General features: G+C 49.1%; 1 protein-coding gene across 1 annotated transcript in view; it reads right to left on the bottom strand.

Moving 5' to 3' along the window:
• LOC138583201 (galectin-3-binding protein-like) overlaps positions 1-21,247 on the bottom strand; it is a 122,425-nt gene extending 101,178 nt beyond the window's left edge. Inside the window, exon 1 of the mRNA XM_069655229.1 lies at positions 20,956-21,247. The gene's annotated coding sequence lies outside the window, so the exon portion shown is untranslated. The remainder of the gene's footprint in view (positions 1-20,955) is intronic.
• Between the last annotated feature and the right edge of the window lie 208 nt (positions 21,248-21,455).

Genomic DNA, 21,455 nt, shown 5'->3' with positions numbered 1-21,455 from the left:
AGAATGTTGTTAATTTTCATTTGTTCTAGCAATACTTTTGTACTAGCCCATGCATTATTAGGGTTTTCAGTAAACTGCTTTATTCACGCCATGTCATTCCTTTCACGGTGTGCAGTCACATCACCTGATCCAACCTACATGTACTGAGGCACATGATGTCTGCCTTCAGACAATACAACCTCCCCCAAAATAATAACAGTTCCCACCATTTTCTTCTATCCACTGTCTTGGTCGTTTAATCACTCGATGTGGTCGTCTATCGGCCCTTGTGGTAATGTTATCTCACTCTTCTCCGTGGAGTTCCTTCGTCTTGGGATTCCTCTTCATCCCCTGTGTATACGGATTCTTTATTATGTCATCCCACTCTCCACTTCTCTCCTTCTGCTCTCTTGGGCCTTGTTTATTGATCTTCCTGAAGAAGGAAATGTTTCTCATCACTCTCTTGTCAGCCCTCGCGGCAGTGATCATGGAGCCTTTCCTCCTTAGCACAGTCAGAGGCTCTGGGTCATCCCCTTGTGGGTCACAGATTGTCTTACCAAAACGCTCTTGCCCCCCCCGGATGTCAGACACACATGCCTTCCGCCCATGATCTGCGTACCTCTCCAACCTTTCTTTTGCCACCTCATCATTCCAGGTCACCACTTCTTACCTCTGTTTTCTTGTGTGAGGTGTGCGGCAGTCTGGTCCTCACAGAGCACCCAAACATCGGTTCAGCTCGGCAGATGCCATGGAGCTGTGTAGTGTGTTTCGGTAGTCTCGCAACATCTGGCAGATGGTCTGCTCTATCGGTTTGCGTGTGATGTTGGCCACGCTCACTGCCCTTTTAATGGTTGCCATGAACCTTTCTAGGGCCCCATTTGCCTGAGGCCATAGCGGTGTCACTCTCCAATGGTGGAACCCCATATATTGTGCAAACATTTTAAAGTCATTCCCCGTGAATGGGGGACTGTTGTCCAATTTCACAATTTTTGGGATGCCGTAAATAGAAAAGATGTGGTCCAGAGCTGGGATTACAGACGTCGCTGCCGTGGACGGCAGAAGTTGAATCTCTGGGTACTTCATCCAGTACCACAAGAACATATGTGACCGATCATAGCGGGCTGAAGAAGTCTATTGCCACCTCTTCCCACACCTGATCTGGCAGCTGCATCATCTGTACGGGTTCGGGAACTGTGTGGGGTAGTAAGCTGAGGCAGATTTGACAGGACTTGAGGATGCTTTCTATCATGCTGTCCATGTTGGGGAACCATACCTTTTGTCTGAGAAGTCTCTTGTTGGACACTATGCCTCTATGTCCTTCCTGGGCCAGGTCTACTATTTGCTGCTGTAGGGGTGATGGTATTATTATCCTGTAACCTTTCAGTATCAGGTCAGATGGTGAGATTGACAGTTCATCTTTTACTCGGGCCAGTGATCTTAATAGGTGCATGTCAATTGCTGTGTTCAAGGACACCTGTCCCTCCACTGTCCGCCGTCAACCTATTCGGATGCATGTTTGCTATCAGTTGCAGGGTTGGGTCTTCCGTCGTGTGTTGTGCAATGTCTGCCAACACAATCATTGGTGGCCTGGCATGGTGCTCCATGAAGTTCACATACCCTTCTGCTCGGTCGCTGGTTGACTGTGGGCTTGGAAGCGGATGACACGACAAGAAGTCTGCTGGATTTTCTTCTTTCCCAGATTTGTGTACTAAAATAAATTGGTATTCTTGGAGGTTCAGGCCCCATCTGGCAATGTGAAGAGGCGTTTGGGCTGTCTGTTTCCCATAAACGTGATATAGGTCTGATGGTCTGTGATGATTGTGAAAGACTTGCTGTACAGAAATAAATGAAAATGTTTGCAGGCCTGCACCATGGCAAGGCTTCCTTTCTCCACCTGGGAGAAGCGTTGTTCTGCGTCAGTAAGCTTTTGCTAGCATATGATACTATTCTCCTAGCAGAGTGGTTGCTTCCAGTGTGCTCAGCAAGTATAGTACTGAGGTTAACTCGGCTGGCATCTACTGCCACTTCAGTGTATAGGTTGGGGTCAAAAAACGACATGCACGTGGCTGACGCTATTTCCAGTCTGATTGTGTCAAATTCTTCCTGCTGAGATGGGCCCCAAGCAAACTTGTGATCTGCTTTAGTCATTGCCCGTAGAGGGGAGCTGACGGATACGAAGTCTGGAAGGTAGCGGGTGTAATAGCTTGCCAGGCCTAGGAACAAACAAACGTGTGCAGTATTTGTTGGATGAGGGGCCTCAGTCAGGGCTGTGATCTACAATACTCGTAGGAGGGTGGCGTTGTGTGACTCTTGTGATCGTCCATATACAAGAATGTCATCACTGTAATTGAGGAAGTGCAGAATGTGACAGATGCACTTCACAATTTTGTCTTGGAAAAACTCTCTTATAGCGGAAATGTCCCACGTAATTTTGTGAATGTCGGATATAGCGCAGAATTCCATTTTTAGCTCGATCTGGTGGCACCCTTTGTTGAGGCTCAGTCTGGAAATGCATCATGTCAGTGATGCATGGTGTCTGATGGCTTTCCCTCATGATGGCTCGGCTAGGGACGTGCATGTCAATGCACATATATGACCTCCAGGTCCTTTCTTTGGGACTGGAACCACTGGCGAAACCCACGTTGTGGGACCTGTGGCAGATTTGGTAATGTCTACTTTAATTAGCGGCTGCAGTTTTTTTTCAACCTAGTGCTGAATATTGAAGGATATTCCCCTATAGTGTTGAGCCACCGGCTTGACGGACTGGTCGATATGGAGATTGATTTGACACCCTTTTAGTTTCACTATAAACAGTGTCAGGAACGTTGCCTCTATTTTCACGGTAGGTGATATGTATTTGTTGGCCATGAGGCGGTATAATATGTGGATGAGCCCCATTTGTATGGCTGATTGGAAGCTCAGTATGCACCCACAGTTGGCTTCTGCGTCTATGACATGTATTGTGATGCCGTCAGCCTTTTCTTTGTAATTACAGATGGTTGTAAACAACCCTTTGCATGGTAATGGTTCTTTCATCACATAGGCGTGGCTTTCTTCTCTTGAGTGAGGAGGGATTTGTGCCTGGGCTGTTTGTAGTCCTTGGTGTGTTGACTAGTCGCTCTAGGTGCGCGGCACATGGATCTAAAGTGGTCTTCCCCTCTGCAGGCCGAGCATTCTTACCCCAACGCTGGGCATGTGCCATCATGTGGAAATTCAAAGCTGCAGCGCACGCACTGACGCTTGTCATTCTTGGTCTCTTTGAGCGGTTTGGGCTGTGTCATGATTTTGTGTAAACCTTCTCCTTTAGGTGGGTGCTGGTGTGATCTGTAGTTTGCTCATGGTAGATATCTGGTGTTCAGGGGCCATGGTCATATTTGCTAGCTGTAAGATTTCTGCCAGGGTGTGGGACTTTTGTAAAAGCTTTTTCTTGAAAGGTATATCATTAGAGTGTACACGTGATACTCACAGTGTTTTACTCTGGCCCTTAGCTGTGTTACAAATGTGTCCATGGTCTCACTCTGTAGCTATACCGTGGTGTGGAAGACGTGGCGCTCATAATCTCCATTTTGTGAACAACTAAATGCTCATTTAGGATATCCTTTTGCTGGTGATGTGTAAGCGACATCTTCTGGTAGTTCAAAGATGGTATCCTTCACTTCTGGGCCCGCTGTCAATGTGAGGTGCCCTTTTATGCGTTTGTCATCCTGTAGACCCAGGGCGTCCAGATAGACATCGAAAACCTGTATCCATCGTGTCCATCATGGACCGAGATTTGTGGTGTCTGTTGTGTCAAATGGGAGGAGGGATGGTATTGGGAACGTGTCCTGGACTTGTTGTGCCAGCCGTCCCCCCCTCCTCCCGCAGCCAGTCACACAACCTCTTCCGCTTGTGGTTTATAGTCAATAAATCGAATTTAAAAAAGTGGAATACCAAAATGTTGCGAAAAAAAAATTTCGAATGTGTTTTAAAAATTTTTTTATGGGGGTTCCCCCCCAGCCCTCCGTTTATTTTTATTAGCTAAAGCCAAAAAACATACAAATTAAAAAAAAAACACATTCAGATTTTTTTTCGACATTTTTTTTTTCGACATTTTTGTATTCGACTTTTCTCATTTGACATCATGACTGGCCACCTCCGCTTGTACCTGCTCTCAGATTTTCTTTTTTTTTTAATAGGTTGGTGCGCCCACGTTGCTTGTGCTGTATCTGGTGTGGCTCGCCTCTGCCATATCTCTGCAATGAGCTGTTGCTTCCTGTGTAGATATATATGTGTGTGTGCTGCACTGTGCTTTCTTTCCCTTTTTATTTATGTCTCTTTTCCTGTATCATGTGCGCCGGATGCTCACGGAGTGTAGCGCTTGTGCTCCATGTGTGCTTTATCTCCTAACATGCTGTATTTATTGATTATTTTAGTTGTATGCCTGCTCCTCCCGGTCGCCGGATGCATGTGGATTGTGGCGCTGTTGTCTTGTACAGCCCTATGCGGGCCGCTTCAGCCGAGCGTGGCTCCGTGCCAGTGTATAGTGGCACTGCCGGCACTCACCACTCTGCCGGGTGTTGGGTGATGACGGCGCCCATGTTGCGTTCCCCCACTGTCTCCTGCACGTGTGGCCAGGTGGGGCTGGCAGCTCATGTTGCTGCAGGTCCCAGCACCTTCCTGCGCTGCTAGCAAACGGTACGCTCAGCAGTCAACGGTGCGGGTGCCGCTGATGCCCTGGGCTCTCCACCTGCAGGATCGCACCGGGGAAGGTGCGTGGGGAGCTCGCCTGGCCAATCGATCAGTGTAGGCTCGATCAACTCGTTGTCGTTGTGATAGCCTACAGAGCGGGTGATCAATGAGGCACGTCCACACACTACAAGGGTTTTGAGAAAACTGCTTTATTCACGCCCCGTCATTCCTTTCATGACGTGCGGTCACATGACCTGGTCCTGCCTCCATGTACTGTGGCTCATGATGTCTGCCTTCAGACACTACAAGTTTCACATTTGCTATGCTCTGTTCAAGTGCCTAGTCCTCTTTTGGTGCCTAACAAACATTTTTGGCGAAAAAGCAGTCTGAAACATTTGGATAGGATAGCCAAGGGGTTGATAAAAGTGGCTACATTTCCAAGAGACTTTCCTCTTCAGCACAACCCAAAACTGACACTGTTATAAAGAAGGAAAGGGATGCTGGTGGTTCATGTTGTTTCCTTCTTGGTGATGATCCATCGCACATCATTACCACTTTCTCTCGTGCCCTAATTACTAATTTATTGAATGCCGCAGTACGACCACTTTCCAATTTCTACTTTGCACTAATATTGCCATTTTACTAGTCTTGGGAATTCACAGCCCTAGTTTCCAGTGGGAATAATGGCCAACAATGGATCTATGGTCAGTATCCTTACTGCCCCACTGTGGGGTCTGCAACCTGAGGCTGTCCAGATGTTTTAGACTAAAACTCATGATCCTTTACCATTGAATACCCTGTCTCGGCCTGATGTCATCTGTAGTTCAACACTTCTGGACAACTATGGGTTGCAGACACCTCTTGGACTATGCCTTCAACCCTAGATGTGCTTTTACAATAAACCTGTTGAACTTCATCCCATAATGCCTTTGGTTGCCCACATAACCTACTACCCATGTCCTTCATCTTCCATAATTTGGAGGGACAATCCGAATGTGTTTTCTGCTACACTGTGGCGCACTTCTGTGGAAGTGCATATGCCCTCAATATCTCCCACTTAAACAGAAAACACATGCATACACACTGACACATGAAGGAGCAAGTTTCAACTCACTCAATGTACTTGCTAGGGAATTTTTGTGCATAAGAGTGAATGAGTGAGTGTGAATGTTTGAGTGAACGATGTTGTCTTGACCCATGGGTCACTTCAAAAAGTCTGCACCTCCAGATGTCAATCGTCCTCGATCCCTAGCTCCATCAAGGACTAGAGAAACAGGTCTCCCAAAGCAGGGGGTACCCCATTGAGACAGGGGAACAAAAGACGACAAGGTGAGAGTTCTTCACAGCATACCTGAAATAATAGGGATTGTCAGTATCCTTTTTCTTTTTTAAGTTTTTATTAGCATTTTTAACAACAGTAACAGTTCCCAACAAGAAACCTGCCCTACCGCCTGAACGCCCCTCTCCTCCCCTTGGTTCGAAAGTAGCCCCAAAACATGCCAGTTCGTTTCATGCCTTACGCTCAGCGATCAAAGGCTAACTCCGCAGACAGGCAAACGTCGTTAATCCACTCCTAGCACGCCTTCTCCTGGATGCTCCATTATCCCCAGGAGCCGCATAGCCCGAGGGCACCATAACGCTCTTGACCCCTCCATCAGATACCGCAGCAGGGCAGTCCAGTCAGTGTAGAATCTAGCATGAACCCTCTGGATGGAGTATGTGAGACACTCCATAGCCCCCAAGTTCCACATTTTTGCAACCCATTTGTGATCCTGGGGGGGGGTCCCTTGCCTTCCATTTGCGGGCTAGTCCCAGAGCCGCCGTCAGCATCATTATCACATATAGCTTTTAACCCGGACTGGTTTTGCTTGCTTCAAGTGGTCCCCCCAAAGCTATGATCGCAAGTCCCTTGTACCTCCTGAAGTTGATTCCTAAAACTTGATTGGCCGCCTTTAGGACTCCCTCCCAGTAACTCTCAATTTTCGGGAACTCTCACCAAATGTGCTCCCAAGTGCACTCAGCCCTGCAGTCCCTCCAGCAGAGGTGCGATATCCTCGGGTACATTCTATGAAGCTTCGAGGGGATCAAGTGCCACCGTGTTACCAGTTTCAGCCAGATCTCCCTTCTCTGGATAGACCTTGTTAGCTTGAGAATCTGTGACCAAAGCCTGGCCCAATCTTTCTCCTCTGCCACACCCCCGAGGCCAGTTCCCACCTCCTCATATATGGCCTCGCTGGGGATACCTCACCTGCCTTCAAATGTTTGTAAATTGCGTAATCAAATGCTTATCCCTGGATTCCCTGCTGAGATACCTTTCAAACAGGGTCAGCTGGTGACTTGCCGCTTGTAGCATATTAGGATGGTGAAGCCAGTGCCTCAGTTGAAAGTATCTGAACCTTTCCCTTTATCCTAAAGCAAAGTCAGCTTTACATTGCTCAAATAGTTTCATCTGGCCATTACTAAACATATCCGGCACCAGCCTACAGCCCCCTTGTTGCCAAGACTCGAACGCAGCTGTGTTGTTCCCCGGTGTAAATGGGGGATATCCAAAGAGGGGAGTGCAGGGGGAGGGAAAAGTTGTGAGATGAGCCTCCTGCACAGCCTTGTCTCAGGTTCGGCTCACCAAATCTATGCATATGATTGGGCCTGTCCTGCTTGGGCTTCCATAGAACTAGCTCTAGATCTTCCCCTATTACCGCCCTATCCATGGGCCTCCATATCTTCCCCGTTCATCTTTCTTCCAATCCCAAATCACTTTTAGCTGGGCTGCCCTATAGTATGCCCTAAAGTCCAGACTCCCCATACCTCCCCGTTCTGTAGGGGCTCTCATCAGCTTGGCTGCCATTCTCGGGCGCTTGTTGGCCCACACAAACCTGTTGGTTATTCTGTTCAAAGCCCTGAAAAAGGCTGGGGAAATATATACCGGGAGAGCATCAAAATAGTACAGCACTTGTGGGAGCACGACCATTTTTAAAGTATTGATACACCCTAGCCATGAGACCGCTAGGAGGCCCCAATCTACCAATTTAGACTTCAGTTTCTCCAATAAGGGCGGATAATTAACCTGGTACAGTTGATCGCTGGATATGGCCAATTTTACACCCAGGTAAGTGAGAGAGTTTCCGACCCATCTCTATGGAGAAGTTCCTTTTAATGCCTCTGCGGGATCCCTCGGGATGATGAGGTTGAGGATTTCTGTTTTGGAGGCATTAATTTTAAGCCCTGCCAAGGATCAAAAGTGCCGAAGCTCCATTTCTACCCCTAGTAGAGCAGTGTCTGGCTGAGTCAGGGACAATATCATGTCATCCGCAAACACCGCTATTTTATGGGTTTCCCCGGCGAAGGGTGCCCCCTTTATATTCTGATTGGATCTCACCGCTTGCAGGAAGGGCTCAAGGTGGAGTGCATAAAATATCGGGGATAGCGGGCATCCCTGTTTGGTCCCCCTCCCAACGGCAACTGGTTCCGTCAGACGTCAATTTACCACTAACTGGAGAGTTGGGTGTCAGTAATTGACCTGGACTCTGTCCAGGAATTTGGGGCCAAATCTCATCTTTTGCATAGTCGCGAAGAGGAATACCCACTCCACCCGGTCGAACGCCTTCTCGGCGTTGATCACCTCAAGGATAGTAGGGATTTGTCTTTTATTGACCTTCTCTATCAGATGGACCAATCTTCTGACATTGTCGCCAGTCTGCCGGCCCCTCACAAAACCTGAATGGTCCGGATGAACCAGTTTGGGGATTATATGATCTAACCTTGTTGCCAAACTCTTAGCGTGGATCTTAGAGTCCACATTCATCAATGCTATGGGACGGTATGAGGAGCACTCAGTAGGGTCCTTCCCCTTTTTGTGAATGAGGACGACTTTCGCCTCCTCCATAGATCTCGTGAAAAGACTGTCCCTACCTATTTGGTTAAAGAGGGTGGTTAGGATCGGTATTAACACCTCCCTGTGGGTTTTTATAAAATTCAGCTACAAAACCGCCCGGGCCTGGAGATTTGAGGGTAGGTAATGATTTAATTACAGCCCTCCCTTCGTCCTCCGTAATGTCCTGTTCTAGGAATGCCTTCTCCCCACCCGAGATGCAGGTTAGCTGGACTCTAAGGAATCTAGCTGGGTCATAAATGATGGGTTATCGGAAACGTACAAAGAGGAGTAGAATTTCGTGAACTCCCATTTGATGTCATCATTGTTGGTGGTAACTCCCCACTCCCCAGTTCTGATTTTCAATATTAATTTGTCTTTCTGTTCCTTCCTAAGCGTTCTCTCCAGCAAGCGATCCGCCGTATTGGCTTTGATGTAGTATTTTTGCCTAAGCTGTAAAAGGTTGCGTTCTGCCGCCCGGGTCTGGAGAATATCTAGTTGTCCACGGACAGCTCTGTACTCTCTCCCAGTAGCCGCGGACCGATTGCTACCCATTTTGGCCATTATCCCCTTAAACTCCTCCTCCAACCGAGCCTCCTCTAATTTTATTTCTCGATCCCTTCTCTCCTTTATTGCAATAATAGTGCCTCTTAAAGTGGCCTTAAAGGCATCCCACCTTACCTGCAGGGTTGTGTGCCCCTCTTTTATATGCAAAAAGAACAGTTCTATTTCTTCCTCTACCTCCCGGCTGAGAAGTTGGTCTTTAAAGAGAGATGTTGGGTAGAGCCATCTCCTCTGTCCCGGGGGCCTCTTGTCACCCTTCATGTTTAGAATTATTGGGGCGTGATCAGATAGTATTGTCATGCCAATGGAGCTATCAAGCGCCTCTCCCAGGATAGTTGACGATAGGCAAATGTAATCTATCCTGGAATGGGAGCGGTGGGCATGCGATAAAAAGTATACCCCTCTGTGTCCCTATGTATCCCCCTCCACGCATCAACTAGATTACTAATTTTGTCCCTCAGTTCACGGGATGGGCCACCCTGCAGGGTCACTACCCCATGGCTCGTATCTTTGGATGGGTCCCAAGCGATATTGAAATCTGCTGGTCAGTATAGTCGGGGATTTGGCAAATCCCTCAAGTCTGTTTAGGATGGTTTGAATAAAGAGGTCTTGAGCTATATTCGGAGCGTACAGGGTCGCAACAGTGAGCGCCTCCCCACTCCCCTGTAGAGACACCACCAGAAACCTTCCCTGCTCATCCAAGTCCCTCTCAATGACCTGTAACTCTAGCCCGTCTCTCAAAGCTATTAGGACCCGCGCCTTTTTACTGGGTTGTGTAGCCTGTACCAGTCTAGAATAACCCCATAGTTTAACCCTTGATCTGTCCAGAGTATGAATGTGGGACTCTTGCAGCATTACGATATCTGGGTGCGCCCTTCTAATGTAAAGTTCTAATTTTTTCCGCTTAACTGGAGAGTTGAGGCCGTTGACATTAAGGGAAAGTAACCTCAACGTACATCTAATAGGGATGCTATGTTCAAAAAGTCTCGCTTTTGCATGATTCTCCAAGTTAGTAGCTTTGAATACTCCGCCCTGATGATCCCCCTCTTCCCTGAGCATCTACGTTGAGTTGTCGCTTTCTGCCATTCAGACACCCTCGATCCCCCCTTCCCCTGCTTCTGGTGAGCCGGAGCAACTGGCCAGTGGCCCCCGTCGACTCAAAACCTCGAGAGTCGCTCCGCAGACTGCCCCCCCAGTGTGACCAACACGGGATATCCCCATCCCATTCCAAGAATGAGCACCACCCTGCCCGAGGCCCCTCAACCTAGTGTCCTGTGTAGGTTTGTGTATTCATCCCTTCTTGCATGCCCTCCCCAGGCATTCCTGTACTGATCCAATGGACTCCGCCCCACGAGATGGCAGCCCCAGATGCTCTAGTCACTCCTAGGTCTCCTGTTACTTCCTTACTGGCAGGCCTCGCAAGTTTGGTTGGGCCTCGCTCCTCCTTGGTTTTTTGGCCCGGACTGTGGACCACTGCCATGGCTTGTGCTCCGCCCGTTGGTAGGAGGGTGGGATGTGCGGCAATGGGGGGCCTTCCTCCTGCCGCAGGAGGGCGATTCCCTGATCACTTGTCATGATTTTCTGAGGCTTCCCCTTCCAATCAAATGTTAGGCCAAACGGGTGTGTCCATCCTGAGATCTTAGATATGCCAGAACTGGTCCCATCCTTCTCCTTTTAGATAAGGTGGCTTGAGCTAAGTCCTGACACAGCGTTATCTCTGCGCGTTGTATGTGATCCTCCCCGCCTTCCTCGCCTTTGACAGTAAGTGTTCCTTTAGGGAGTAGCTGTGTATTGCCGCCAAGATATCTATAGGGGTGGGGCCAGGGTCTGCTCTTTTTGGGCCTGCTCTATGGATTCTGTCAAATACTATGTCCACCGGGGCAGCGTCATCCAGGACATCGACAAAGATTCCCTTTACCACTTGGCACAGATCTTGGTCCTGGGGGACCTCTGGCAGACCCCTGATTCGATTGTGTGAACGCCTGGACTTGTTCTCCAAGTCCTCAACCTGGAGTTCCAGGTTATGAGTGGCAGTGGCCAGTGTGTCCAGGAGCGAATCCGTCTTCTTTGCACCCTCAGCTAGATCATGGATTGCTCTCTCATTCGTGTCGACTCTCTCCTCTAAATTGTTGATGTCACTCTTAATTTCCTGAAGACCCTCTGCCAAGGCCTCTCTGAGCGCGTCCATCTGATTCTGGCCAGCTGTGGTAATTTTGTCTACAATGTCAGCCAAAGCTGCCTGTGTGACTGGTTGATCTTCTTCTCCTTGATCAGCTGAAGGTTCCTCGGTAAGCCACTCGTTGGATTGGGTCCCCTGGGGCTCATCCTGTTCCTTGGCCCATATTTTGGTGAGCGTGCCCTCCTACACTTTCCCGGGGGACCTTGGGGGTGGATGCAAGTCCTTCGTCTTGTTTTCCGACGTGCCTCAGGTCTGTTGGTCAGTATTGGTGTAGTAGTCTGCCGGTGGACTACTGCAGGTAGGCTGTCCTTCTGGGGCGTCGAAACGTTACCACTGTTGCGTACTTCTTGTAGGGGAAAGTGCCTCCCAGATGTAGCTGTCCGTGCCGCCCAAGCAGGGTGGATGAGGGGCGTGAGGGAGAAGCTGAATTATTATAGAGAATTGAGTGCGTGGTGCAAAAGCGCTCACAGGGTCTTCTCCACTCCCACCCTCGGATGCTAATGTGGAGTCTGGATATCCCTCCTCGGTCGACTCCGTGCCCTACTCCCCAGGGGGTTCCACGCCTGCCCTTAGATCCGAGGGCCCTGGCGCGGTGCCACTGAGCCACTGCTGCAAGTCTTGGGTGCTGGGCGAGAGGCTAGAACCGTTAAGCTGAAACCGATGAGGCCGAGCTGCAGGCAATTAGCAGGAGCAGCCCACCAACCACGTCCTGCGCCAGGCATGGTCTGCACTACTTCTCCAATTGTCTTTTAAGTCCCTCAATGTGGGGGCCAGTTCCTGAGTGCTTGCGCATATGGCAGTAAGCTATGCCCCCTTGAGTACAGGGGTTATGGTGGAGTAAGCTCTTGCCTGGTTTGTAGGTACTCGCAGAGCTGTTGTGGCCCCTGTGCTGCTGCGCGCTGCTGTGTGTCTCTGCAGGGGGGGTGCAGGGAGTCAGGGGTCCGCAGCAGGAATGGAAGGCGCGGCTCGTACCTGGATCTGGGGTCCCTACAATGGGCTCTTCCCCCCAGAGGGCTTCCGATGTGTGGTGGCCAAGTGGGCAGCCCGAGGCCTGTATCCTCTCCAACAGGGAGTTCCCCTGTGTGGCTCCGGCTGCTGAATCGGGCCGCTCTGGATACAATGCTCACAATAACTGATGCCTCGGTGCTAATACTGCCGGGGGCCTCAGGTGATCATACTCGTATGCCGTAATGATAGGGGCACTCCGGAGCCTCTCAGGACCGGGCCGCGGTGTAACGCAATGCGCTCTGGCAAACCCAGCCCACGCCTCCCGCGGGTTCTTCACTACGCAGCAGGCGTCTGCAGGGCCAGCACCGGACTCTGCTCTTTTCCGCTGACCGTTGGGGTGCCGGTTCGCTGCGATCCAGCCCTTTCTGGCTTGGCGGCACTTCGATGCTTCAGAGGAGGTTGGAGTGGACCGCACCGCTCCCGCGTTGGATGAGATGCGGCCGCACCCAACGCCGTGTGTCAGCCCGCAGGGGGACCCATAAATCCGGGTCTCTAAAGATCAGCAAGGGAGTGCCCCACGACTGCTGTGCTCCAGGTGCCTGTAGTATCGTTTTTTCGTTGCCTAGGGATGGCTGCAAGCACTGATGTGTGGGCTAAGGAGCTTCCAGGGTCGGGAGCTCGGTGGTCGCGCTATCTAAAATATCGCAGCCATCTTGGAATCTGTCAGTATCCTTTTATAAATCTTAACATTACCATGAATTCAAGTAAACATGAGTCTTGCTGAAGAGAGAGCTACTGGCTGCATGACTCAGCAGGCACCCAATCGAACACTGCCGTGACCGACTCTCGTAATGAGGGAGCGCTGGGAACCCAAAGTAGGTTAATGAATGGGTCTCCCTGCATGGAGAATGGGTCTCCCTGTCTGTGTAAAAAGCACCACAGCTTAGCAGTGAAAACCCAGCTAGGATGTGCTGAGAATCGAAGCGTGATCCTGCCCACCATACAGGTTGAAAGAAGTGGTGTACGCTGCCCAGAGAAAAGACCAGAGTTGACAGCAGCAAGATTTAGGGAATCGGTGCACAAGCAGCATGGAAGCAGGAGCGTGTGGGGCGAGGCAGACCAGAAACAGGAGTAGAGGAGTGTTGAGAGAAAGGCCAGAAGAGAGCAGCAAAGGGAAGGAATGGGAGCGTGAGTGCAAAGAGAAAAGGAGAGGAAGCCAGGACTCAAAGCAGGAAATGTGGAACGAAGATCCAAAAGGTGGTCTGAAGCTATCACAAATGAAACCAAAACGTTGCTAAGCATTGAAGTCAGAGTTATTTTTCTATTTCAAAGATCTATTACCCTTATCACAAAAGTCCCTGAGCTAGTTCCTGTTTCCTATGCTGATGCCACCCGCCATCTTTTAATGGTGCTCACACATTTTCTCTTGAGTGGTCTTTTATTAAGGATCAATTGAACAATATCTTTCCTGGAATCCCGACAAGTAACACACACCCGCGCTCAGGTATCACTGACCTCCCTCACTAATGAGATGCTAACGTGTTTGGTATGTGTGAGAGAGCTTAGTGCTCATCTGTGCATGTATGTGTATGAGCTGTTGTGTTCATATGTACATTCAAAATAAATCAAGTATGCATCTAATAACGAAATGTATGCTTGTGTAGGCATCTTGGTTATCACCATGTTAACAGGCATGCAGGGCTTGGAGAAACCCTCCTATCAAATATAGTGATCACAGACCTGTGCCATCATCCCACAATGACGTCATAGGCACAAGCATGTTTACGCTCATGCCAGTGGGGAAGCAACTTAAGCCTACTCGCAGCTGTAAACACCCAACTAAAAAAAATATAGAGCTGCATTCGCCTATAGGGAGATAAAGTTACATTTTCTTTTCAAACTCTCTTAGACAAAGTTTGTTCATGAATAGCACAAAAACTGCTTGGCAGATCAACACCAAATTCAGAGTACAGTTCTTACTTGAAATCCTTGTTTGGTATGTGTTGAGACTGGACCTGTGGTCACACAGCCCAGAGAGATCAGTGGTGGGGGCACCCAGGCTACTCTTTAGCAGGCACAGTTGCGGACTGGCTCACAGGCACACGGGCCAGCCTGAGGGTTGCTGGAGACACTCAGCCGACACTTACAGGTGCAAGGATCACCCTGCTTGCCGTAGTCACACGGCCAGACATCAGCTGCCGGGGGCTCCCGGACTAGCAGCATATATGCCAACAATCTGTGACTAAAAATCTGTAGGAATCTTAAAGTTTCAAAAATAGTCAGGCGAGGAGGTAATGATAGGAATAGGCCGCGCCAGCACCCCATTGTCATTGAATGAGCCCGCCGCCGCGGGTGCATTCAATGACAATGATGCGCCTGCCATGCCTTCTGCCACCACGCCAGCTCGGGGGAGCCCTTGAAAGACTCCCCCGAGCTGGCGTGGTGGGAGGCTAATGGCACCTTTTGTCAAAGGCACCCGCAGCAGAGGGGCGCATTTAGCCCGCCGCCGTGGGTGCCCTTTACATCAAAAGCCTGCATGCCGTGCCTTCTCCGGCTATGCCAGCTCGGGGGAGCCCTTGAAAGACTCCCCCGAGCTGGCGTGGTGGGGGGCTAACGGCGCCTTTTGTCAAAGGCACCGCGGCGGAGGGGCGCAATTAGCCCGCCGCCATGGGTGCCTTTTACATCAAAAGCCTGCATGCCGCGCCTTCTCCGGCTACGCCAGCTCGGAGGAGCCCTTGAAAGACTCCCCCGAGCTGGCGTGGTGGGGGGCTAACGGCGCCTTTTGTCAAAGGCACCGCGGCGGAGAAGCGCATTTAGCCCGCCGCCATGGGCGCCTTTTACATCAAAAGCATGCATGCTGCGCCTTCTCCCGCTACGCCAGCTTGGGGGAGCCCTTGAAAAACTCACCCGAGCTGGCGTGGCCAAAAAAGAAAATTACAATTTAAAAAAAAAAAAGATTTTTTTTAAATCGGTATTTGTTGCCAATAAATCGGTAGGCGGTAGGACTGCTTAAAAAGCGGTATCCTACCGCCTAAATCGGTAGGGTTGGCAAGTATGTAGCAGCTGCTCTGTGTTCACACAGAGGGACAGTGGCCAGGGGACACCCAAGTTACACATGCTGATCTGGATCACCCCAGACTCATGCACTTTTCCGGTGCCAGGCTCCACGGAAACACAGCGAGATTATGACCGCAGTGTTCCTGGAAGTCAGGGGCCGGAAAAATGTAAAATTCCCATTCCCATTGAGTCCCACAGGACTCAATGGGAATGGGGAAGAAGGAAGCACCGGCACCGTTAATAACGGTGTTGGTGCTTCCCGGAAAGTCTGTGAGCACTGGCGTTCGCCCGCCAGGTCTGACCTGGCGGGAGGGGCAGCATCCGCCCGCAGGCTCGTAGTCTGCCGGTCCAGTAACAACGGTGCCGGTAGGCTTACCGGCACCGCTGTTACTAGACCGGCACACTTGTAGTGAGGCCCAGTGACTTATTTCAAAACCAAAAAAGTTAAATAAGTGTTTGCACTTATTTGGAATAAATAATAAGCAGGATTGTCTCAGGAGGATAGCTCAGGGGCAACGTGCTCGCCTTGGAAGCTAGACGACACAGAGCAACACAGGTTAGATCCCCTGGTCCGCGCTTAGAAACCTCTGGGTATTAAGCGCATTATAAATAACCTATCATATCATAACCAATAAGCAGGCAATCTTATCCCAGCGGGCCTCATTATGAGTCCGGCGGTAGCCATGCCGGTAAAAACGGCACAGCTGCCGCCAGAGTCATTTTTTTCCCAGCGTCCGGCATTGGGGTTTACCAGAACATTACAGCCCCGGCGGTCCCGGTAATTCCTCATTGCCGGGTGCCAGAAAATATTACTCCCTATTCCCATTCGAGTCCCATTGGGCTCAATGGGAAAGGGTAGGACGGATGCACTGGCACCATTCATAAATGGTGCCCGTGTATCTGTCTAGGTCTGCGAGTGGTGCCTTTCCGCCCGCCAGGTGAGACCTGGCGGGCGGAAAGGCAACCGCTCGCAAGAACTCGTAGTTTGCCGGTCCGGTCTTACCGGACCGTCAACCTTGTAATGAGGGCCAGTGTCTTTTGTTGTGTGTTTTTAAGTCTTGAAAGTACATTTGGAAAAACTAAAGGGCGTATTTTAGGTTGGCATTGCTTTGCACTCAGGAACTTTTACTCCTCCAATTAATATGGGTCTTGGGGAGAGGTCAACAAGAATATCCTTTTTGCTTAACATTTCTACAATGATTTATATGTTCGTCAAGATGCTTTACTACGATTTGTCTACTCTTCAAGTCATCTCTATAGAACAGAGTAGCTATGAAAGCAAAATAAACATTAACACATATTCCTACTTACCGGACCTGAGAAATATGTGATCGAGGGCTTGAACTGGTATCAAATCCTGCCTTCACCACTTAGCTAGTTTGTGATCCTGGGCAAATCATTTGATCTCACAGTTCCATATCTGTAGTTTTTTTTTTTTTAGGGAAAACTCTGTAAGTCCTGATTTTCACTGATTAGATGATGATCTTAAAATAAAACAGACCAAATGTGTGTGTTTTTTAACAATAGTGTCCATTTAGAGAGAGAGAGAGAAAGAGAGAGAGAGAGAGAATATATATGGATGTATATCTCCTCTTTTTTTAACCTGGAGCAGAGGCGTAGCCAGGATTGCCCAACAAGTGGGGCCTGAAGCTAATTTAGTGGGGCCCGGTGCAGTGCCATTAACATCTGTAAATGCCTGCCCAGCAATGCTGAGTGGGCATTGAACGATTTGGGGTGGGCCTTGCCCGTTCAGGCCATACCCTATCTACGCCTCTGGGCCACAGACCATGCCCTGCAGGTGTACTGTGTTTGGAACCTGCAGCGCCCACAGGGCATCGCTACCAGCCTTGGTATAATCAGAACCATTGCAGCAGCTTTAGTGGTGGTGCAGTCTGAGCCAGGGAGGAATTCTAGAGGTCCATGAGTAGAAGCGAGGTACTCGGAGTCCTCATGTTCTCAGAGCCTGGCACATGAAGAGTCCTGCCAGAAGCTTGGCATATTATCTCTGTCTACACTCTGTCAGGATGTATCTACATGCAAGATTGCACACATCCTATAGCGCCGAGATACCCCTGGGTGACTGTTGCACTCTACAAAACCCACAACATAACATGTTCAGTGCCATGGCATATAGGCACAGAGCCTCGCCATGGCTCTTTCAGGGTCCTGTCATGTTTAGTGTCATGCCACACACGGGTTCTATGTTCATTCATCCCTCTTTTTTTTTTGCTTTGTTTTTTGGCCAAAGAAACTCATACATTTTTTTTGTTTTTTATTTGGGGGGGTTACTCCCCACTCCTCCTTCCTTTTTATGAATTCCCTATCCTCCCACCCTAACCCTTATATGCCCTTGCCAACCCCCCCATATTTTTTTATTCGTTTTTTTCAACCGAAATCTTTCGGCAATAAAATCCACAAAAAATAAAGCGGGCGATGAATGAACGTCGTACCCACACAGGCACAGGGGGCAATGTATTAATTTTATGGAAATATAGCACTGGCATAGTACTCAAACAGGTCTTAGTGTATTTGTAAAATAACAGTGATGCCATCCTTGCAAACATTCCCAGAAATTGGTTTCTGCAGGCAAAAGGCAATACCAGCTCAATGGGTTAAGGGCCTGTGGCAGATATAAGTCTAACCCACTAATCCTGTCATTAAAACAGGTTTTATTGTTGCTTATAGTGATCCGTGTTAATGCCCACTCTGAGTTTCAGAAGGATAAAATACTGGTATCCCTGCCCAGGTTCGAATATGACCTGCAGATTTCACAAAGCTCTCTGCAGCACGCGCATTCAAACAGTTGGCAGAAGGTTATCTTTCCAAAGCAAAACCATAGGAAGAAGGGGCAATATTCTTGCATTGACTATGCATATAGCCCACACACATAAAGGTACCTGGAGGCTTTTAATAATAGTTAATGTTATTAACAGTCTCAGAAAGCCGAAAGGCTGAGTCAGGCAGACCCATTAATTGAGTGACTCTTCCTCAGGTACAGTGACTTTTTGGAGGCATCCGGCCTGTCATAAAAGCTCTAGCAAAACAGATAAGTGATGGCTGGAAGGTTGTGAGTTAAGCAACAAACCCACGCCCTACAGACTTCATCAGCTCTGGGTCCAAGTTACAGGCCCGACCGAAGCCATAGCCTTAACTCCCGGCCCAGGCACGGTTATCGGCGGTTGAAGCCCACGGAGCAGGTGATTATTGCTATTAGCACACCAGGTTTATGTCCCAAAGTGCTGACAGCAATGTATGTGTATGAAAGGGCTGCTTGCATGATTGCTACAACCTAGTTTCAAACATATATTCACCCAACATAGCCGCCATGAAAATTGAAGGCAGGCTCTATGCTTATCCCCTCTTTCATTTCCATGGCGGACCTGGGCCTTGTGAGGAGCTGTGCGTCAGTGATGCAACTGTCAGTAAAAATAGGTGTGGTGAGTTTAGGGGCGGGGCTTTGATCGTGAGATTCAGCCAACATTCTAAGAACCAGATTGGCTACCACACCCGTCCTGGGTGCTAATGAATCATAAACTCTGGCATTGCCTTGGGCACCCCTACCGTCCACTTTTTTTCAGTCTGCAATGCCATTACAGAAAGGGGAAAGACAATATGCAAATCAGTTTGTACCCACCCCAAAACACAGTCTAGCTCAAACTGCTAGGTCATATCCATTCCGCATGAAACCACAAGCAACCCCAGACATGTTTCAGTCTCATTGGCCATTGTCGGTGAGGTGTTGCCCTGATCAGGTCTAGGATTATTCCTGACCAAGGAGTTACCCCAATGGATGCAAAGACCACAACTCACAGTTCTCTGTTGCTCTCGAGCTAGGACCGTGCTTTAAATAGTAAAGTAAATCAATCAAATTTAGCTTCCGTGTCTGGGTGTGGCAAATTTGGGACCCATGGCTTGACATACTGTCCCACTTGGGGTGTCCTCAGCAAAACAAAGAGGCGATGGAAGATTTTGAATTAATCGTAACCTTTCGCATTGCTTTGGGCAACCCTCCAGACCATTGTTCTTCAGCCTGCCAAGCCATTACAAAAGAGGTCAGACCATATGCAAATCAGGCTTGCTGGCAAACCAAACAAAAGGTCACCCACCTATCAATAATTCTGCAAGGATGTCTGTGTATTGGGAACTAAGGACGGGCACAGCCATCCTTACCCCTACACTGTCTAAAAGTCTGGGAAACAAGACATTATTTTGGAGCCATTTGATCCTCATATCCAAACCCTGAGGATGTCGACACATGGTTCAATGTTACAAAAATGTTAACGTTAGGGTGAGTGTGGTCCAAATGAAATGATCAGAAAGCCCGCTGAGCCTTATGCACTTATCCCTTCAGTCATCCAGCACATTTTATCACAAACTGCTGTAATTCTTATGTTGCCAAAATACTCTTTGATTTTATGCAGAACAGTCCGAAACCCTCACTGGTGTTATTTGTTCCCTTCCCCTTTATGATAGGGGAACATTCGGAGTGCACAGAATGCTCACTGATCTTGGAATGATAACCTATCAGAAAATAATGTTCATGGCAAGTCTAGCTTTTGATAATATGGTTTGCACAGTAAGGCAAGAATAACATTCTTGTTAAGACTAAAATATATACCGGAAGTGATTGTTAGCAATGTTCATTGTAAAAGTTAAAAAGAGGCAGTTTATAATGTAAGTACAATTAAATAATAGTATTTTTTTAAATAACTGCTTTGACGCAATACAAAACCCAACCCCCCTTTCAAGATCTCTTTTTTTCTCCCTTTTTCTCTGGTCACTCAGCTGTCAGCAACGGCTGGGGTGGCTCTAGAAAATGGGCACTTGACAATGCAACTTTCACAGAGAGAGAGAGAGAGAGAGATGCCAGGTAAGACGGATACAATGACAGAAACGTAGAGGGCATAAAGAGAGGGAGAGAGAGCAAGAAAGAGAGACTGGCATATGATAAGCAGGGTATAGCCAGACTGATGTTGAACAGATGCTTGCCTCAGCTCCTGTCATTAGAGCCAGTGTGAAGGTCATTATGAAGAAGGAACACATTCCGAGGAGTATGGCTCAAAGAAGGGTTGCCTCTCCTTCCCGAGTGTGTAATTCCTCTCGCTAACACTCGAAGGTCTGTTTGAAAGAAGCGTTTCTAAATCGGACCACCACACGCGGCCTGCAATGCTCCCTGCTCATTGTGCCAGCGGCGTAACAGTTGGAAGGACTGCTCAGTGAATGGAAAGGGGAGACAGTTGGCACCATTAACGGTAGTGATGAGGCGGTCTTCAGGGGGCACAGCCAGGCCAGTGACTGGTGACATTTTATCTGTACAGCAGCTTCTCTTTTCGTGCCATTCATACGGTATCCGCCACCTCACTTTAACAGGATCTCTATGGTTCAGTGATGGGCTTTGATTTTACTTTAGCACATTTTAGTCAATGAAAATGACCCAAGACCACTGGCCTGATTTACAAAATATTTTCCAATGGCATTGCGCCATTGTAAAACGCTTCTGTGAAACAGGCTCTGTAACTCCCAGAATGCAATTGATGTAGGGGCGTGATGTCCCTGTGACATGGAGGAGCACCTGCTGACCTTAGCTGTAGAGGCACGCATATCGTAATTCATGTTTTGCATCAATCAAGGGAAAGCAGCCAGTCCTGTCTACAGCATATGGCCAATGGTTACGCCACAGTTAATATCTCACCGGTTGTCCAATCCCTCGCGTCCTGCTGTTGAGTGGCTGGCGTCCTAATGGTTGTTTTCCGCCCACCACCTGCACGTCGCTGCACTCTGCCAGAGTCTTGCCTTGCTCTGGCTCTCGGGTGATATATAGTGGGTAGTTGCCACGTGACCCGACCAATCACACCGGTTAGACCTGGAGGTAATGCCTGAATGCGAGAATGTGAGGAGGCAGACTCGTCTGGGTTCTTGTAATCCCCGTAGGTTTCGTTTCTGGGGCCGATGACGAGCCACAAGACGACTTAGGCGAGGCCTCTCGGGCTCAAAAGAGTTTCTTCGGTGCCAAGGGCGACAAGTCCCATGTGCCAGGAGCTCGCCGCCCCCCAGGAGACTGCGGGTTCATGAGCAGTGTGCGGGCGCGCGCTCGCGCACACATCATGTATGAGACTGCCATTCACTGCAATGGGTAAGCTGTTCCAGTGCGGTGGTGCGGCCTGGGGGGCAATGAACGGGCAGCGCCGGTGT

This window comes from Ambystoma mexicanum, chromosome 3q (genome assembly GCF_040938575.1).
Source record: "Ambystoma mexicanum isolate Mex_15411 chromosome 3q, UKY_AmexF1_1, whole genome shotgun sequence".
NCBI classification, from domain to species: domain Eukaryota; kingdom Metazoa; phylum Chordata; class Amphibia; order Caudata; family Ambystomatidae; genus Ambystoma; species Ambystoma mexicanum.
The sequence above is the reverse complement of the archived record's forward strand: the minus strand, read 5'-3'. Positions and strand labels throughout refer to the sequence as shown.